Genomic DNA, 15762 nt, shown 5'->3' with positions numbered 1-15762 from the left:
GGAGGGAGGGAGGGAGGGAGGGAGAAATCACAAAATGCAAAATATTTGGATTACACAGGAAGGAGCCTTGGGGGAAGGGCAGCCCAGCCCCTTGGCTGGAATGGTCAAGTAAGGGGCAGGGTATGCCAAGTAGGGATTGAGGGGTGCTGGGTGAACCTGGAGGCCAGGTTTGTTTTGGTATGTAAAATATCTACCTCAGTCCCTTGTCCCAAGGTCTGAAACTGAACAATTTCAATGTATTAGACTAGATGTATTAGAAGTTGTCTTAGAAAACTCAACACTGAGCTGATTGTTGGTGAAGAAACATGACATAAGCATAAGAATGTCTCTGGGTCCTTGCTCTGTCACGCAATGCTTGGCATATGAGAATTTTGTGCTGTGCATTTTTCAATGAGTTTCCATGTAAGAACATCTGATGTTAGGACCACTGCAGAAAAAGAACAACTGGATGAATAAGTCTGAGCTAACTAGCTGCAAGTTAACATTTTCTTGCAGACTGACTAGGGTGTTTTGAGTACTAAATATAATATTCTGGTTTTGACCACACTGAAATGGAAAAATTGTGGGCTTTTTCCCAATGTCTTTTCCAAATGGCACTCTTCTATTTCCCTGCTGGGTTTGGATATCTACTTCCAATAAGATCCCCTGGTAACTCCTTGTCTAAACTTTATAATTCTTAGAATTCTGATTTTGCCAGTTAAAGAAAATAAAATTGTGTTGCAATCCAACTGTGCATGATGCTTTCCATTAAACCATGAGGATATTTTAATACCTGAATCTTTGGGATCCAGACACCAGAGTTAGACCTCTAGTTACACATGCTTATTCAGTCCACTGGAGATTGGGACTGAGATTTGTTTGTCTCTCAAGCTCCAAGGTGCTATATACCCTGAAGTCTACAAAACATGCTAAGTGGAAGAAGAAATGTAGACCATGTTTACTCTTCTTTGACTCATATGTTAACTTTGAATACACTGATGTTTATGAATGACACTGTCTACCTGACACTGGTGTTTGTGAATAACATACCAGTTATATTGCCTGCCTCAGTTTGATCTTGTGGGTGTTGTTACAAGTGGGCCATGAAATTCTACAAAGAAATTTCTTCTGCAATACCCAAACAGTATTTGGAGAAAGTGCTGATGCTGGCAATAACTTGATAACAAAAAGAAATTTTCTGATATTGTAGAGACTGCCAGGCCAAAGGCCTCAGAAGTAAATTTAGACAATATAACTTCCTGGTACCTTCAATGCCCCTTCAGCCATCTGTCCCTTTGGCTTTCTCTGATCGACTAAACATGCACTTGTATAGTCCATCAGGTGTTCTTTACTAACTCAGGTACACAGAGGGTTTTGAGAGTCTAAGATAAAGTTGTAGGTTCTTCAGTGGAAGTTCTTTCAAATATTTGTGCTAAAGTAACATTTTTTTTCCTCATGGTCTGATTTAGATGTTTCAAGAGATGGGTTGAAGAGGAGGATAGATTGTAGAATCTTGATTCCATTCACTTTTTTTTTTAAGTTTTATTGCAATATAATGAGAAAAGTTACATGATTTCAATTTATCTGTATCTGTTAACATTTAAAAACATATTTTAAGTAAATAGAATTAAATCACATTCTTGTTTTCCTTTTGTACCCCAACTCCTCCCAGAGACATCACTTTCAATACCTACAATATCTTTTTTGTCATATTCTTTAAAATTTATAAAATATTATAACAATAAAAATGAGTATTATAAAAGTTGTTTGATATAAAACAACAATCAGTTTAACAGTCTTATGTAGATGCTTGTCTATGGCAATACTGAAAATACAAACGTTTTTCTCAATATAAATTTTAAATAACTCTAAACATATTAACTGTATATTTCAAAATACTACATCACTACTAATATTTTCTTAAATGAACATAAATATATAAAGTGTTTTTGTTTGTATTGTATTTAGTAGAGCTTCAGGTCTTGGCTCTTACTGTGCTAACTTGATACAAGAGTTACAAACGTCAAGCAAAGCATTCAGTCTCACACTTTGTTGTTCTCTTACAAGCCCCCTCCCAATTTAATTGTCTACATTACTTTTGGGTATATAAATACTTTTAAAATATGTAAGCTGTTCTGAAAACCATGTCAGTATACTGTAAAAACATGAAATAAACAATACTACTAATAGAGAGGCTGAGATAGGAGAAGCAAGATTTCAAGACTCTTATGTTGTATACAGCCAGACATTGTCACAAACAAACAAGCTGAAAGTGTATATGGATTATATAATATTGGACCTATTTCTCCAAATACCAAATTAGAGAGACCATTGGATGACAATCAACAAGTTTCTAATTTCTCATGTTTTTGGATTTCAATCAATTAGGATATGTTGGTAATATTAATTTTCATATTAAGATATTAAGAAAAAGTAATTGTTATTTCTTGTTTTTGTTATGAGGTGGAATTAGGTTTGTATGGATTTGTTGAAAGATTACTTTCTTGCTTCTTCTAGGGTATAGTTTTGCTCCTTATGTTGATGTTTTCCATCTATTATCCTTTGTAGGACTGGATTTGTGAAAAGATATTGTGTAAATTTTGTTTTGTCATGGAATATCTTGTTTTCTCCATCTAAGGTAACTGAGAGTTCTGCCTGGGCTGGCATTTGTATTCTCATAGGGTCTGTATGACATCTGCCCAGGATCTTCTAGCTTTCATAGTCTCTGGTGAGAAGTCTGGTGTAATTCTGATAGGCCTGCCTTTATATGGTACTCGACCTTTTTCCCTTACTGCTTTTAAAATTCTTTCTTAGTTTAGTGCATTTGGTGTTTTGATTATTATGTAGCGTGAGGGATTCCTTTTCTGGTCCAGTCTATTTGGAGTTCTGTCGGCTTCTTGTATGTTCATGGGCATCTCTTTCTTTTTGTTGAAGATATTTACTGGCCCATTACATTGGGAGTCTTCACTCTCTTCTATACCTATTATCCTTAGGTTTGGTCTTTTCATTGCATCCTGGATTTCCTGGATATTCTGGGTTAGGAGCTTTTTGTTTTTCGCATTTCCTTTACTATTGTGTCAATGTTTTCTATGGTGTCTTCAGCCCCTGAGATTCTCTCTTCTATCCCTTGTATTCTGTTGGTGATGCTTACATCTATGACTCCTGATTTCTTTCCTAGGTTTTCTATCTCCAGGGTTGCCTCTCTTTCTGAGTTCTTTATTGTTTCTATTTCCATTTTTAGATTCTATATGGTTTTGCTCATTTCCTTCACCTGTTTGATTGTGTTTTCCTGTAATTCTTTAAGGGATTTTTGTGTTTCCTCTTGAAGGGCTTCTAGCTGTTTACCTGTGTTCTCCTGTATTTCTTTGAGGGTACTATTTATGTCTTTCTTAAAGTCCTGTATCATCACCATGAGAAGTGATTTTATATCTGAATCTTGCTTTTCTGGTGTAATGGTGTGTCCAGGACTTGCTATGGTGAGAGAATTGGGTTCTGATGATGCCAAGGAACCTTGGTTTGTGTTGCTTATATTCCTATGTTTGCCCCGAACCATCTAGTTATCTCTAGTGCTACCTGCCCTTGCTAAATCTGACTAGATCCTGTCCTTCCTGGGATCCTGGTTGTGTCAGAACTCCTCAGAGTCAAGCTGTCTCTGTGATCCTGTCTCCATTTGCTTTTATGTGTTAGTTATCTACTGACCTAGAGAACCCTTCATTTTGTGTTTTAACAGAGAAAGAATTCAAAGACAGCTTATACCACCCTTTAACAATAATAAAATATTTTGTGAAAGACAAAAGTTAGAACATGGGTCACTTAAGGAAAGGAGGTGGCACATTATACCCACCTCATTTTAGTTCTGGACTTCTTGAAGAATTTAAATGGAATAGTTTCTTTCCCCTTCATCATGGGTAGGATCCAAGGAAGGCTAGGAGATATTTCTTTGGTGTTTTTAGTTGCTTGCATTACACTGTAATTCCAGGAGACTGTATATAAATGCAGAAAGCCTGGAATTTCAGACCCTCAGTGCTGACCAAGCAGAGCAGAGAAACAAAAGAAGCAAGCTGATATTGCCAGCACTTGGCTATCACTGGACTTTTGCAGTATGTATTTTCTTAGGAAAATGCTTTTTCTCTTCTCCCTAAAGATTAATTTTCTAAAAGGTCAGTTGTCATCCTGCTATAACTGCACATTAAAATATGGAATTCATAAAATTAGACTAAGTTAAATCCTGAAGCAGTTCACATAGTACATTATCCTGTGATGGGATTTTTAAACTTAGTGTGTTTAAGGTATAAGTAGTATTTACAACCAGACACCCATTGAAATGCTCGCTCTTGCAACAGTGGTTATCTTTCATAATCCATTTGAAACATCCTTCACGGTCCCATTAACTTTAAGAGGATATGGATTCCTCCTCGAGATTTTTAAGGGAAGCACTACAAGCCTTTGATTTTCTTCAGCCCTGTTTGAAAGATGAAGATGTCAGGATGGATGACAGCTAATGAACTGAATGTTCAATAGTTCATCACCTTGGTTTTTCCTGAAACCATTCCTTGTCCTTGCCTGGTAAATTGAAATCACTTGACTTTGTTGCAATACCTGACAGGAGTCAAATCTTTAAAATATCCAGGCAAAGTAACTTCTTTTAGCATCACAAATCTTTGGCTGTCTGTACCTGTTAGGCCAGCAGGTTAAGGTGAGAAATGATGAGGCCACAGTTGTGTTCCATCTGGCCCTTGTTGGGTCTGCTCACACTGATGACACATTCGCTAGACATAGGTCCTTTCACTGGGACACTAGAAAAAGGACTAAAAGGAGATTTGTGCACAGAGCAGTATAAATGACTTCTATTCTCAGAGAAGTATTCACACAATAAGCCCACACATGACTGATCATTTGTATCTTATTCTGTAGATTACACTTATATTTTTGTTTATTGAAGCAATGTTAATGCCAAGATACAGCTGAATTATAAAGTGGTATACTCTGTATTTTTGTTGAAAATGGTGAAATAGTCTCCATAAATAAAAAATTAAGTAATACTAATTGATTTATTTTATGTGACATTCTAGTATAGACCATATTAATGGAAATAGACTAAGTGAAAGGTTTAGGATACTTGATGCAGCACATACTTCAGCTGTAGTTTACTAATATTCATTATTTGTCATTCAAAGTCTATAATATTTCCCAAATATTCAATGAAATCAAGCCATATTAGCAATAACTGTGACACATTTTTAGTTATGTCTATGCATTGTTAAAATAAATTGATACCATAATAGTGAAGTACACATTTATTTTAGTTTAATTCAAGAGAAAAATCTTGGTAAGTAGCCCAGGCTATCCTAAACCTGGCTATCTCCCTCCCAGAGTCTCTTGTGTGCAGGGATTATGAAGTGTGCTGTCACGCATAGCTTGGTTTCTATTTATTAAACCTTGGATTTTTTCAACCTAAAACAATTTGATTAATTTTTACTAATGGCAAATTCTCATATGTGACCCCACAAAATCCCTATGATCAAATAAAAGGAGAAATGAAATCATCACACAAATTTATAATAACTAATGTTGGTAGATGTTTCAAGGCAAAAAACAAAACATTCTTTAAAAGAGAATAAGGCTCTTGACTGAGATTGAGTTAGATGGGGGTTACATTTAGAAGAGCTGGAGTCTGAGGCCTGAAGCTTGTGCACTCCTCAGAATGACTGAAGAAGAGACCATGTAAGTTGAGGCTGTGGAGTGGCCACTTATAACAGTGTAGGCTTCCATATACCTTTATATATTTTTTATTTATACTTTAACCTTTTTTTTTTTTACAACCTAGACTTTATCTGCCTCCTGGTCCATGTTCTGACTGTTCCAGACTGTTCCACATCCCACACCTACCTCCTCCCCCAACCCTGTCTCCAGAGGATGTCCCCACCCCCACTCTTACCCCACCAAAACCCCCACTCCCTGGGGCCTCAAGTTTCTCCAGGGTTAGGTGCATCTTCTCTGACTGAGTCCAGACCTGGCAGTCCTCTGCTCTATATGTGTTGGGGGCCTCATATTAGCTAGTGTATGCTGCCTGGTTGGTGGCTCAGTGTCTGACAGATCCTGAGGGTCCAGGTTAATTGAGACTGCTGGTCTTCCTATGGGGTTGCCCTCCTCCTCAGCTTCTTCCAGTTTTTCTCTAATTCAACCAAAGTTATCAGCAGCGTCTGTCCATTGGTTGGGTGTAAATATCTACATCTGACTTTTTCAGCTGCTTGTTGGGCCTTTTGGAGGGCACTTATGATGGACCCCTATTTGTAAACACACTGCAGCATTAGTAAAAGTGTCAGGCATTGGGGCCTCTCCCTGAGCTGGATCCCAATTTGGGCCTGTTACTGGATGTCTTTTTCCTCACTCTCTTCTCCATTTTTGTCCCTGCCATTGTTTTAGATAGAAACAATTCTGGGTCAGAATTTTTGACTGTGGCGTGGTAACACCATCCCTCCACTTGATGCCCTTGTCTTTGTGTTGGAGGTGGACTCTATAAGTTCCCTCTCCCCAATGGAAGGCAGAGTGGAATTATATTCCATTATTATTTATTACTAATTTATTATAGTATAAAGGAGACAGGAATGACACCGTCCACTTTAGATGAGGTATTGTTGTATCACTCTTTGGAATTGTTACTAATTGAATTCCTTGTTACTCTTCTTCTTGTTTTTGTTCAATGTTTAATACCATGTATTCATATATAATGAATATATGAGTGTTTGATCTATTAGATGCTTGCTATTCCTGGTAGTTCTTTTTTACAGAAGACAGAATTTTGACCAGAAAATTGAAAGGAGCTTCCAGGCAACCTGTATTTCATTGTCTATGAATTTCACTGATAGACAATTAGGCTTCGATTTCTTTTGATGTAAGTTTTTATTATGCTAGCAAGTGGTTGCATAAAACTTCTGATGAAAATGAAATGAGCTGATCTACAAAGGAACTTGTTAAAGTTGCCAGGTGTGTCCTTGTCAATTTCTTCCCCTGCCTGTGTGCTCATTCAACCATCTTAGCAACCCATTTGAGCTGTTGAGCCAGCACTCCACTCATCTGTAGCTATAACCTATCCCTTTCAGAGGTAAGCAGGTGTATGTGCTTCAAAGCTAAGAAACATTTATTTTGCAGTTTGCTTTAAAACAATGTATACCTCTGTCATTTGAATTAATGCTTACAGTTATATAGAGGCAGTTCTGACACATAGATGCCATTTCCTTCTCCATGTTTGTTTTTCCGAAAGCATTTTTGTGCCAAATGGCATTCTGAGACCAGTACTTAAAAACCAACTGAGACAAAAACCTGTCAATAAACTTTCATCTTTAGAAAACATTATATTTCAAAGAAACTAAATGACTCTTAAAGATACAAATATTTAATGTCATTGGAAAGTAATTCATTATGGACTGGGTTTGCTGCTTATCTAGCTTATTAGTGGAGCAGTGTAAGTGTCCATGTACTTGGCACTTGGTGAATGGAGTGCTTCTTCAGATGCAATAATGTTCGGTTGGTGTTCAGGATGTCCTTTGCCTTCACCTTTAAAGGACATTGTCCTGTCGTGATTAACTTCATTTTTTTACTTACTTGTATCATTATAGCACACACATGATTTAATACTAAATAGCTCTCTGATGGTGTCAATTTACTTCCTCTTGAAGCCATCAGTGATGTTTTGTATTTGTAAGTGACATCTTAAACTGTTGAACATAAAAATCACATATAATGTACTAAATGTAATTATAATCTCCTCAGTGTTCTAAGTTCCCTTTTTTGGTGCTTCTTCTTATATTCATGAATAATAATGGTTTAAAAAAATCATCATTGCATGTGTTGAAAACTACTCTGGAGCTATCAAAGTTTGTGATTTTAATACTGAAAAAGTTAAGCTTCGACAGTTAATATGATTAAAGTCTACCTATTCTGGGTTTTCAACCTGTTTACACTGCACTATCTACAGGGTAATTGAATCTTTGATTGTTGTGACTTTTTAATCCTGAATCCCACTGTTGTTTGAATCGATTATGATTATAACTACTTTTCATGTTTAGCACACTGAAGGCATACTAACAAATACAGTGAAAGTATTTTACATAAAAAACCATCCTTAAAGGTTCTGTATTTCCCGCTTCCTGAACCTTTTCCTTGGTGTCATGCTGTAAGGGAGGTGCCTTGTGAAGCATGCACTCTCTTTGACCAGACCGTGCCATTGTGCTATAGCTGCATGCATCCTCAAGGATCAATCAGTTTTCATCTACTGCCTTCATAAGTAAATCTTACAAATTTTTATTTAGTACCTGTGTGTACTGGTACGTATGATGCTAATCCCAGTACTTAGAGGCAGAGACAGGTAGTTCTCTATGAGTTCGTGGCCAGCCTGGTTTTATATAGTGAATTACATGTTAGCCAAGACTACATAGTAAGACCATGTCTCAAACAAATCCTGTTTATGTTAGAGAAGATATGTACCAGTAGTTTTTCTTTTCTTATTACCATTTTTTCCCTGAATATCATTGGAGTGTTAGGAGTAAGGATTAGATAGTGTGTGTTGATACATCACAATAAGCAAACACTATTTGTCTGAAATTTATGTATGTTTGTATATTCTGATTCTCAATAGCATTGTCCTTTATAGATCACACATGCCTCTCAGTCCAACATCATGCCAGAAACTATGAACCATGCCTTCTTCCCAAAGTTAATACTGGTTTAGGATGGAATCTCCCACAATCTGGGCACTTAAGTCAGGATTTCCTGGGCTGCTTGTGAAAGCATTTTCTGTCTACTTCCTAGATGGGATGACCTGAATCAAAAGTGTAACAACACTGGTAATCTCTATTGCCATAATCTCCAATGTGGTTGTGTTAAGAGGTGGATTCTTTAGGAAACAATTAGACTTGGGGAGGCCATGAGAGTGGAGGACCTATGATCTCATTAGTTCTTTCATATGAAGGGAAGGGTACAATTTAACTTCTCTTTCCATTCACTGATAGAGCAAGAAGGCAGCTATTTGTGAATCAGAGAGATGGTCCTTCCCAGACCTTGTCTATACTATACACTAATTCTGGACTTTCAGCTTCCTGAACACTAAGAAACCAATGACCATGATTTAAACTATCTATTATATAATAGCTTCTTACAACAATATAAAGAAACTGAAAACATCTAGTGTCCTAAGGGAAATTTACTGTGTCTGGACCTTCAGGTAATGTCATCCTTCAGTTTGGTAAAGAAGACCAAAGAATAGAAAGAATGATTGCTAATAGTTTATTAGTTCTAACATCTAACCTCAGCTTTTCTACTATAGTAGCTGTTATCTACTATTATGTTTCTATATCCCTCTTTCTGATTCTTTGATACGTCTCTTCTAGCAGCTTCTTTTAGTGCAGAAAAGCACAATTTTGGTGTTTAAGTGCCTAAGTGTCCAGATCCCTAATCTGCCCTTGGCTAGCCAAAGACAGGTTGTGTAAGACTCCTTAAATTTCAGCAGAGTTAACTGAATTTGCCTCAGCATTAAATTTAAGAATATCATGTGACCTTCCAGTACACATTAAAATTGACAATATCTCTTTAGTCTTCCACATAAAATCATGCTATTTTTGAGATCCTGTAATATTCATAAACTGTCATTGAATTTTCTGAAATTCAAACAGCATATTAAGAAATGGCAGTAAATATGATTTATGGGGTGATGCATCTTTTTGGCATGTGCTATAGATTTTATTCTTGGTTATTATTATCTTGGATATCATTGCAAAGTGCTTGATAATAAGCTAATGGAAAATATTTATATAAAACAAAAGTAAAAAATAATGCCTCTTTTAAATTTTGATGGGGTGACTAATCATGATTCAGAAAATTTGAAGTCAGTCATCATTCATTGAATTAATATAATAGAACCTTATAACAGAATATCTTCTTGGTTGTAAAGTTATTCTTGGTTACATAAGTTTAAGTTAAAAATAAAAACATTAGGTAAATAGATTATTTGAATATAAGTAAAGAGAAACATAAGTTGGCCAGGCAGTGGTGGTGTATGCCTTCAATCCCAGCACTTGGGAGGCAGAGGCAGGTGGATTTCTGAGTTTGAGGCCAGCCCAGTCTACAGAGTTAGTTCCAGGACAGCCAGAACTATACAGAGAAACCCTGTCTCGGAAAAAAAAAAAGAAAGAAAAGAAAAAGCATAAGTTGCTATAGTCCAACTTAACTGTATATTTCTGATGTAATTGACCAGAGATTGACTATAAATCAATTTGTCTAAGTTTAATGAATTAAACTACCTTCACTATGGGTTTATAAGGGGAAGATATTTATTATACATTCTTAGCTTTGTGAAATTGATATAATGAAGCACTCATTGTTTCCGATGTATGTCATTATCCCAATAATATACACGATTTTTAGTACTTGGAAGGCAAGGGCAGGCTGATCTCTATCCTGATCTATATAAAGAGTTCAGGCCAGCCTGGTATACGTGGTTTGATTCTGGTCTCAAAAATATCAACATTTATGTTTCCTTATGAATTTTCAATTAAAGCTAAAATTTTAAAGTGATTTCTTCACATATCAGATCACATATCAGATATAATAATAGTAACAAACCAAAATGTATCTCATTTAGGTTTTTTTGTACTTCTACAAAGCTCTCATTTGGAGAATCACATCATAAAGAATGAAAGGCTGATGAACGTGCAGGGTTGCCCTATGTGTCATCTGCAGGATTTGTGCTTTCCACGGCATTTCCTGAGGAAGACGCCTTTGCCAGAGATCTGGGGTCAGGAACTGTACAATTTGGCTTTCTTTTAATTTTACTAATGTTCAGGTTAAGAAGAAAGAAACTCTGTTGGCTTCCTTAAGAATTTATGAGAGCTGAAAGATTTCAAAAATATTTCTTAGTTGCTAATCACAAGAGTAAAGGAAATAATAAAACAGCTTATATTCTTGAAACGTTTGGATAATAAAATATTTCTGGTGATGTCTCAAATGATATTTCATAATGACTTGTCTGTGTTTGGAACACATGATATAACTATGACTAAATAAGTACAGAGTGGAGACTTTGAGGGGTTAAGTCACAACCAACATCCCAGATGCCATTTTTACATGGGACATGACATATGCCATTGTTTTTATATGGCATATTCTCTTCTCTATTCCCAAGGCTCCTTCATTACATTTAACAAGAAGAAGGGATAGATAGAGAGGGAAATGACATTATTAGACATTCATGACTTCCTAGATTATAGTTCAACAAGCTTGTAGAATAGAGTGTGTTTGATTTTATTTTATTCATCATTTATTATGACTCCTTTTGTCTTCATGTACATTTGTGGCATACATGTGAAACTAATTATCGTTAACCTGTGACACAGTGTTAAGGCTTCCATGAGATGTACATAGCATCATCTCCTCACCAATAATACTCTTAAGCTGTCAGCCTTGCAGAAACCAGAGCTGAGTATATAAGGAAAGAGCACTGGCTACCCAACTTAAACTGGAGTGATAGAAACAATGATAATGTTTTCATATGAATAATGCTCCTTTATTTTGTATAAAAACAAATGAAAGCATTCTAGGTGTCTTATTTTGAATGAATTAAATAGAAGCATGCACTCCAAATAAATAACAGTGTTCTTTTGTGCAAATATAGATTTAACACACATACCTTTGTGCCTCCCCCGTCTCTATCTATCTCTATCTCTCTCTATCTCTCTCTCTCACACACACACACACACACATGCATGCACACACATACACACACACACACCACAGACAGACAGACAGAAAGACAGACAGACAGACAGATACATAGATAGATAGATGGATAGAAAAAGGCATAAGTGTGTTCTGTATAGAAATCCATCATCCATTGGTGCTGGTTATCCTAGAAAGTCTTTGTCTATTTTCAATAAACTGTATGTTGTTATGATGATTCATGTTTATCTCATGGACTTAGAGGATTGAATGGTAAAACATGACATAGTAGACACCTTTGAGGACTTTCTGTGAATTGATGCCTTAGTAGGTGACACAGTTAGCCTGAAACTATCAGGAGACTTGCAGGAAGATCTTCAGGGACAAAGAACTAAAGCTTTTGACTCCTCAACCACGTAACAGGACAGTATGTAGAACTATGAGTTTAGTATAAAGAAATAAAAGAAGATAGCTTTGTAACCAGTTGGTTAACTGTACCAGAAGACTACAATTAATGGATTGTCACACAAATATGGTAGTTTCTAGTGGTGTGTAGTAGACCCCAAGCTTATTTATATAGTTTTTGTTTTCCTCCACTGTTTTAGATGAAGAGAAAGAGGTGCTTGCCAAAAATGTAGATAGGCAGGAATACAAACTCAGCATGGTAGCTTATTTTTCTCTTGTGTTCATTAGGTTAACAGCTTAACCCCTATCCTAGAGACTGCAAATATAAGAATCTTTCTTCTATGCAAATTAGGTGAAAGTTGTAGTGTGAGTTCCACTCATGATGCCATTGTCAGGAGCACCTGTCTGGAAAGCCTCATTTCTCATATGTACTATACAGGACAGTAGTCACTGGCTATAGAAGATTTCAGAGCCTTGGCATGTGACTTCCATATGCCATCTGATCAGTGTACACCATGCACTGGTGTTAAAGACTTACAATGGAAAGCAACATACATGATCTTGTTAAATTTATACTAATTACATTGAGAAATGGTAATATTTTGTATTTATGAAGATAATATATTTCTAAAATTAAATTTACTTGTTTGATCTAATTTTACTAATATGGTTGCTAAACACCGAAATGTGGACTCCATTTTATTTGTTGATGGATAACAATGCAGTAAGTGATGGTCAGATGAAATGACAACATCAGATGACAAGGAGAGAAAATTAAGAGAGCCAACTATCAGTTACCCCATTATTATATCTCTAGGACTTTTCAAGAATTCTGTAGCAAATACTTGCTTAGTGTATGTCAGTTTAACAACCAGTTGTATCACTACATTTACATCCAAAATATATTAGATTGGGTGATGGGTCAAATTTAACAATAATGATTTTGTAAAAAATATTTTATTGGTTGTTTTGTATAAAGTACTGTATCCTAAATGTTCTTTGTAGGTAAACTAAAGGACTATAAAAGTAGTTATATCAGTATAGATATATTAAAAAAAATAAAGGGCTGGTGAGATGGCTCAGCTAGTAAAGAGCTTGCCACGTAGCCCTGATGACCTGAATTCAAACTCTGGAACACACATATAGGTAGAAGGAGAGAACTGACTCCTAAATGTTGTATAAACAACTCCAGATGTGCATACCTGCACTTATATCTCACACACACACACACACACACACACACACACACACACACACTCACACTCACACACATGCATATTTGCATACACATGAATATGCACACACAGGCACACATGTACATATACACGCATTCATACACTGACATATACACACACAAAATTAAATTTATATAAATTTTCTAAGTTTCTGTGTCTACATAGCTGTTATAGGCCAGATAGGGCTACTAAGTATTTTTCTACATTTTAAAGCACTTAATTAAAAAAAAAAAAAAGGGATTTTTTTTCTTTTGTCATTTGTTCAATTTAAGCCAATTATATGAAGTATCCACTACTAAATCCAAGAGAATATTTGATTTGGTTGATAAAATATACTTTGAAGGGCAGAGGTAGTTATTTAGTATATGTCTAAATCAAACCCTTTGTATGGTATTTGCAGTGTTATTTGGGGAGCACACTCAGTTTAAGATCCCTGTAAGATGGTCCCATTACAATGTTTGGAATACAGTTGTGGGCACAAACTGAAGAGGAAGAAAAATATGCTAACAATAGAGAAACTATTGAGAAACTAAGAGAAGGAATCATATCATATGTAGAGGGAGTGATGAAAATGAGGCCAGGTCGAGAGCACGAAGGGAAGCAGTCAGAAAAGTGTAGCATTGCATCAGCATCCGAGAGGAGGCGTGGAAAGTAGGAGAGCTCTAGGTAGCCCTCTGGCTACACGTGGTCCAAGAATAAAAGGGTAAGATGTTCCTTTCACACTGAATAACCAGAGGGCTAATGGTGTCCTTAACAAGAGCAGTTTTAATGGACTGATGGACAATGAAGCCAGAGAACAGTGGATTAAAAAGCAAAGGCGAGGAGATGAAGTGCAGCCGGCGAGAGAAGATAATTCTTATTGAAAGTCTTGTCTGACATATTGATATCATGAATCTCTTGACATGATGCCCTTGGAAGGGCACAATATCATTTCTGTGTGATTCCTGACAAAACTCAAGAAGTTTTCAAATTTCAGTCATGAAAAAAAATATGCAACAAGCCCAACTGAAGGTCATTCAACAAAGTAACTAATGAAGGCTCTCGAAAAAGTGCTAAGATTATATAGATACAGTAAATGGAACTGATACCAAGCAAAGGGAGCTACAGAGAAATGGTGACTCATTGCAATGCAGGAACCTGGACTGGACCCTCAAAGAGACAAACAAGATGAATACAAGCTGGTGACATTTGAAATGCCTTTCATTCCATAGGTTTGTACCAATTATTTTTTTGGTTCTACAGTGCATTAACTTTAGGGGACATTACAAAGGATTATATGGGGAGTTCACTAACTTCTGAATTTTTCTGTAGGTCTAAAATTAGTTCAGAAACACATTTTGCTCTGAAAGGAACAGGAGAAACGGGAAAGGTTGGAGCAGCATGAGGCCGAGGAGAATTTCAAATTAGCTGGAGAGATAAAAATGATTGGTAATATTTCTAGGAGATTATCATATGGTGTGTATTATGCAAAATACCTTGTGGAAAAATTTTAATTGTTTGAACCTAACTATATGATAGAGGAAATCTGTCTTTGCTGTTTGCTATTCCACTTTCAAAAACACAGAAAGGGAAACATGAATGAGTTTAAATATGACCACACAAACAGCAAGTGGCAGAGCTGGTATTATGAAACTGACTTGCAACTTTACTATATTTTCTTTATAAGAAAGTCTATGGTTCAGCATGTTTAAAGGCTTATTTATTTTGTGTGTTTGCATATGTGTATATGTATATGTGTGTATGTGTGTGTGTGTATGGTGTGTGCATACGTGTGTGCATGTGCATGTATGAGTGCCTACATCTGTGTATGTGTACCACATACATGCCTGGTGCCTGTGGAGGATAGAGAAGGGCACTCTGTCCCTTGAATTTGGAGTTACAGGATATTGTAAGATGCCTGGAACCAAAAGTAGGTCCTCTTCAAGAGTAGCAAGTGATTTTAACCACTTAGACATCTTCCCAGTCTCCAAGTATATATCTTTGACTGATTAAAGCACAGATGAGAAAAAGAATACACAAGACAAAGACGAGATAGAAAATAGAGTTCCAAATCCAGCATGTGAATAGAATCAATGGAATTGGCTCATAGTGGGGACAATGCATTCATAGTAAAAGTGAGAGAAATCTAAGGAATGAGTAGACAGTAAATGTGTAGGCTGGATTAGGTGGAGATTTTGAAAGTTCTCAGGTGGTCTTTTAGTTTCTTGGTGAAATAAGAGCTCATCAGCTCCATCTAATATTGAGATAGATGACAGTGAAGTTGGATATTGGAGAGAATGGAGAGATTTTTTTTTAACATGTCATAATCTGTTATTGATATACAAAGACAACAAACTTTTAAAACATGTGTTTACTAAGATAAGGGCAATAGCTTTATGTAACAAGATACAGCATACCAGGCCTGCCACTCAACGTGTTTGTAGTAAGTCTC

General features: G+C 36.2%; 1 protein-coding gene across 11 annotated transcripts in view; it reads left to right on the top strand.

Moving 5' to 3' along the window:
• The window catches only part of Grm8 (glutamate metabotropic receptor 8), an 804058-nt gene that overhangs the window by 432647 nt on the left and 355649 nt on the right, over positions 1–15762 (top strand). The window lies entirely within an intron of this gene.

The sequence above is a fragment of the Mastomys coucha genome, unplaced genomic scaffold, assembly GCF_008632895.1.
Source record: "Mastomys coucha isolate ucsf_1 unplaced genomic scaffold, UCSF_Mcou_1 pScaffold20, whole genome shotgun sequence".
Lineage (NCBI taxonomy): Eukaryota > Metazoa > Chordata > Mammalia > Rodentia > Muridae > Mastomys > Mastomys coucha.
The sequence above is the reverse complement of the archived record's forward strand: the minus strand, read 5'-3'. Positions and strand labels throughout refer to the sequence as shown.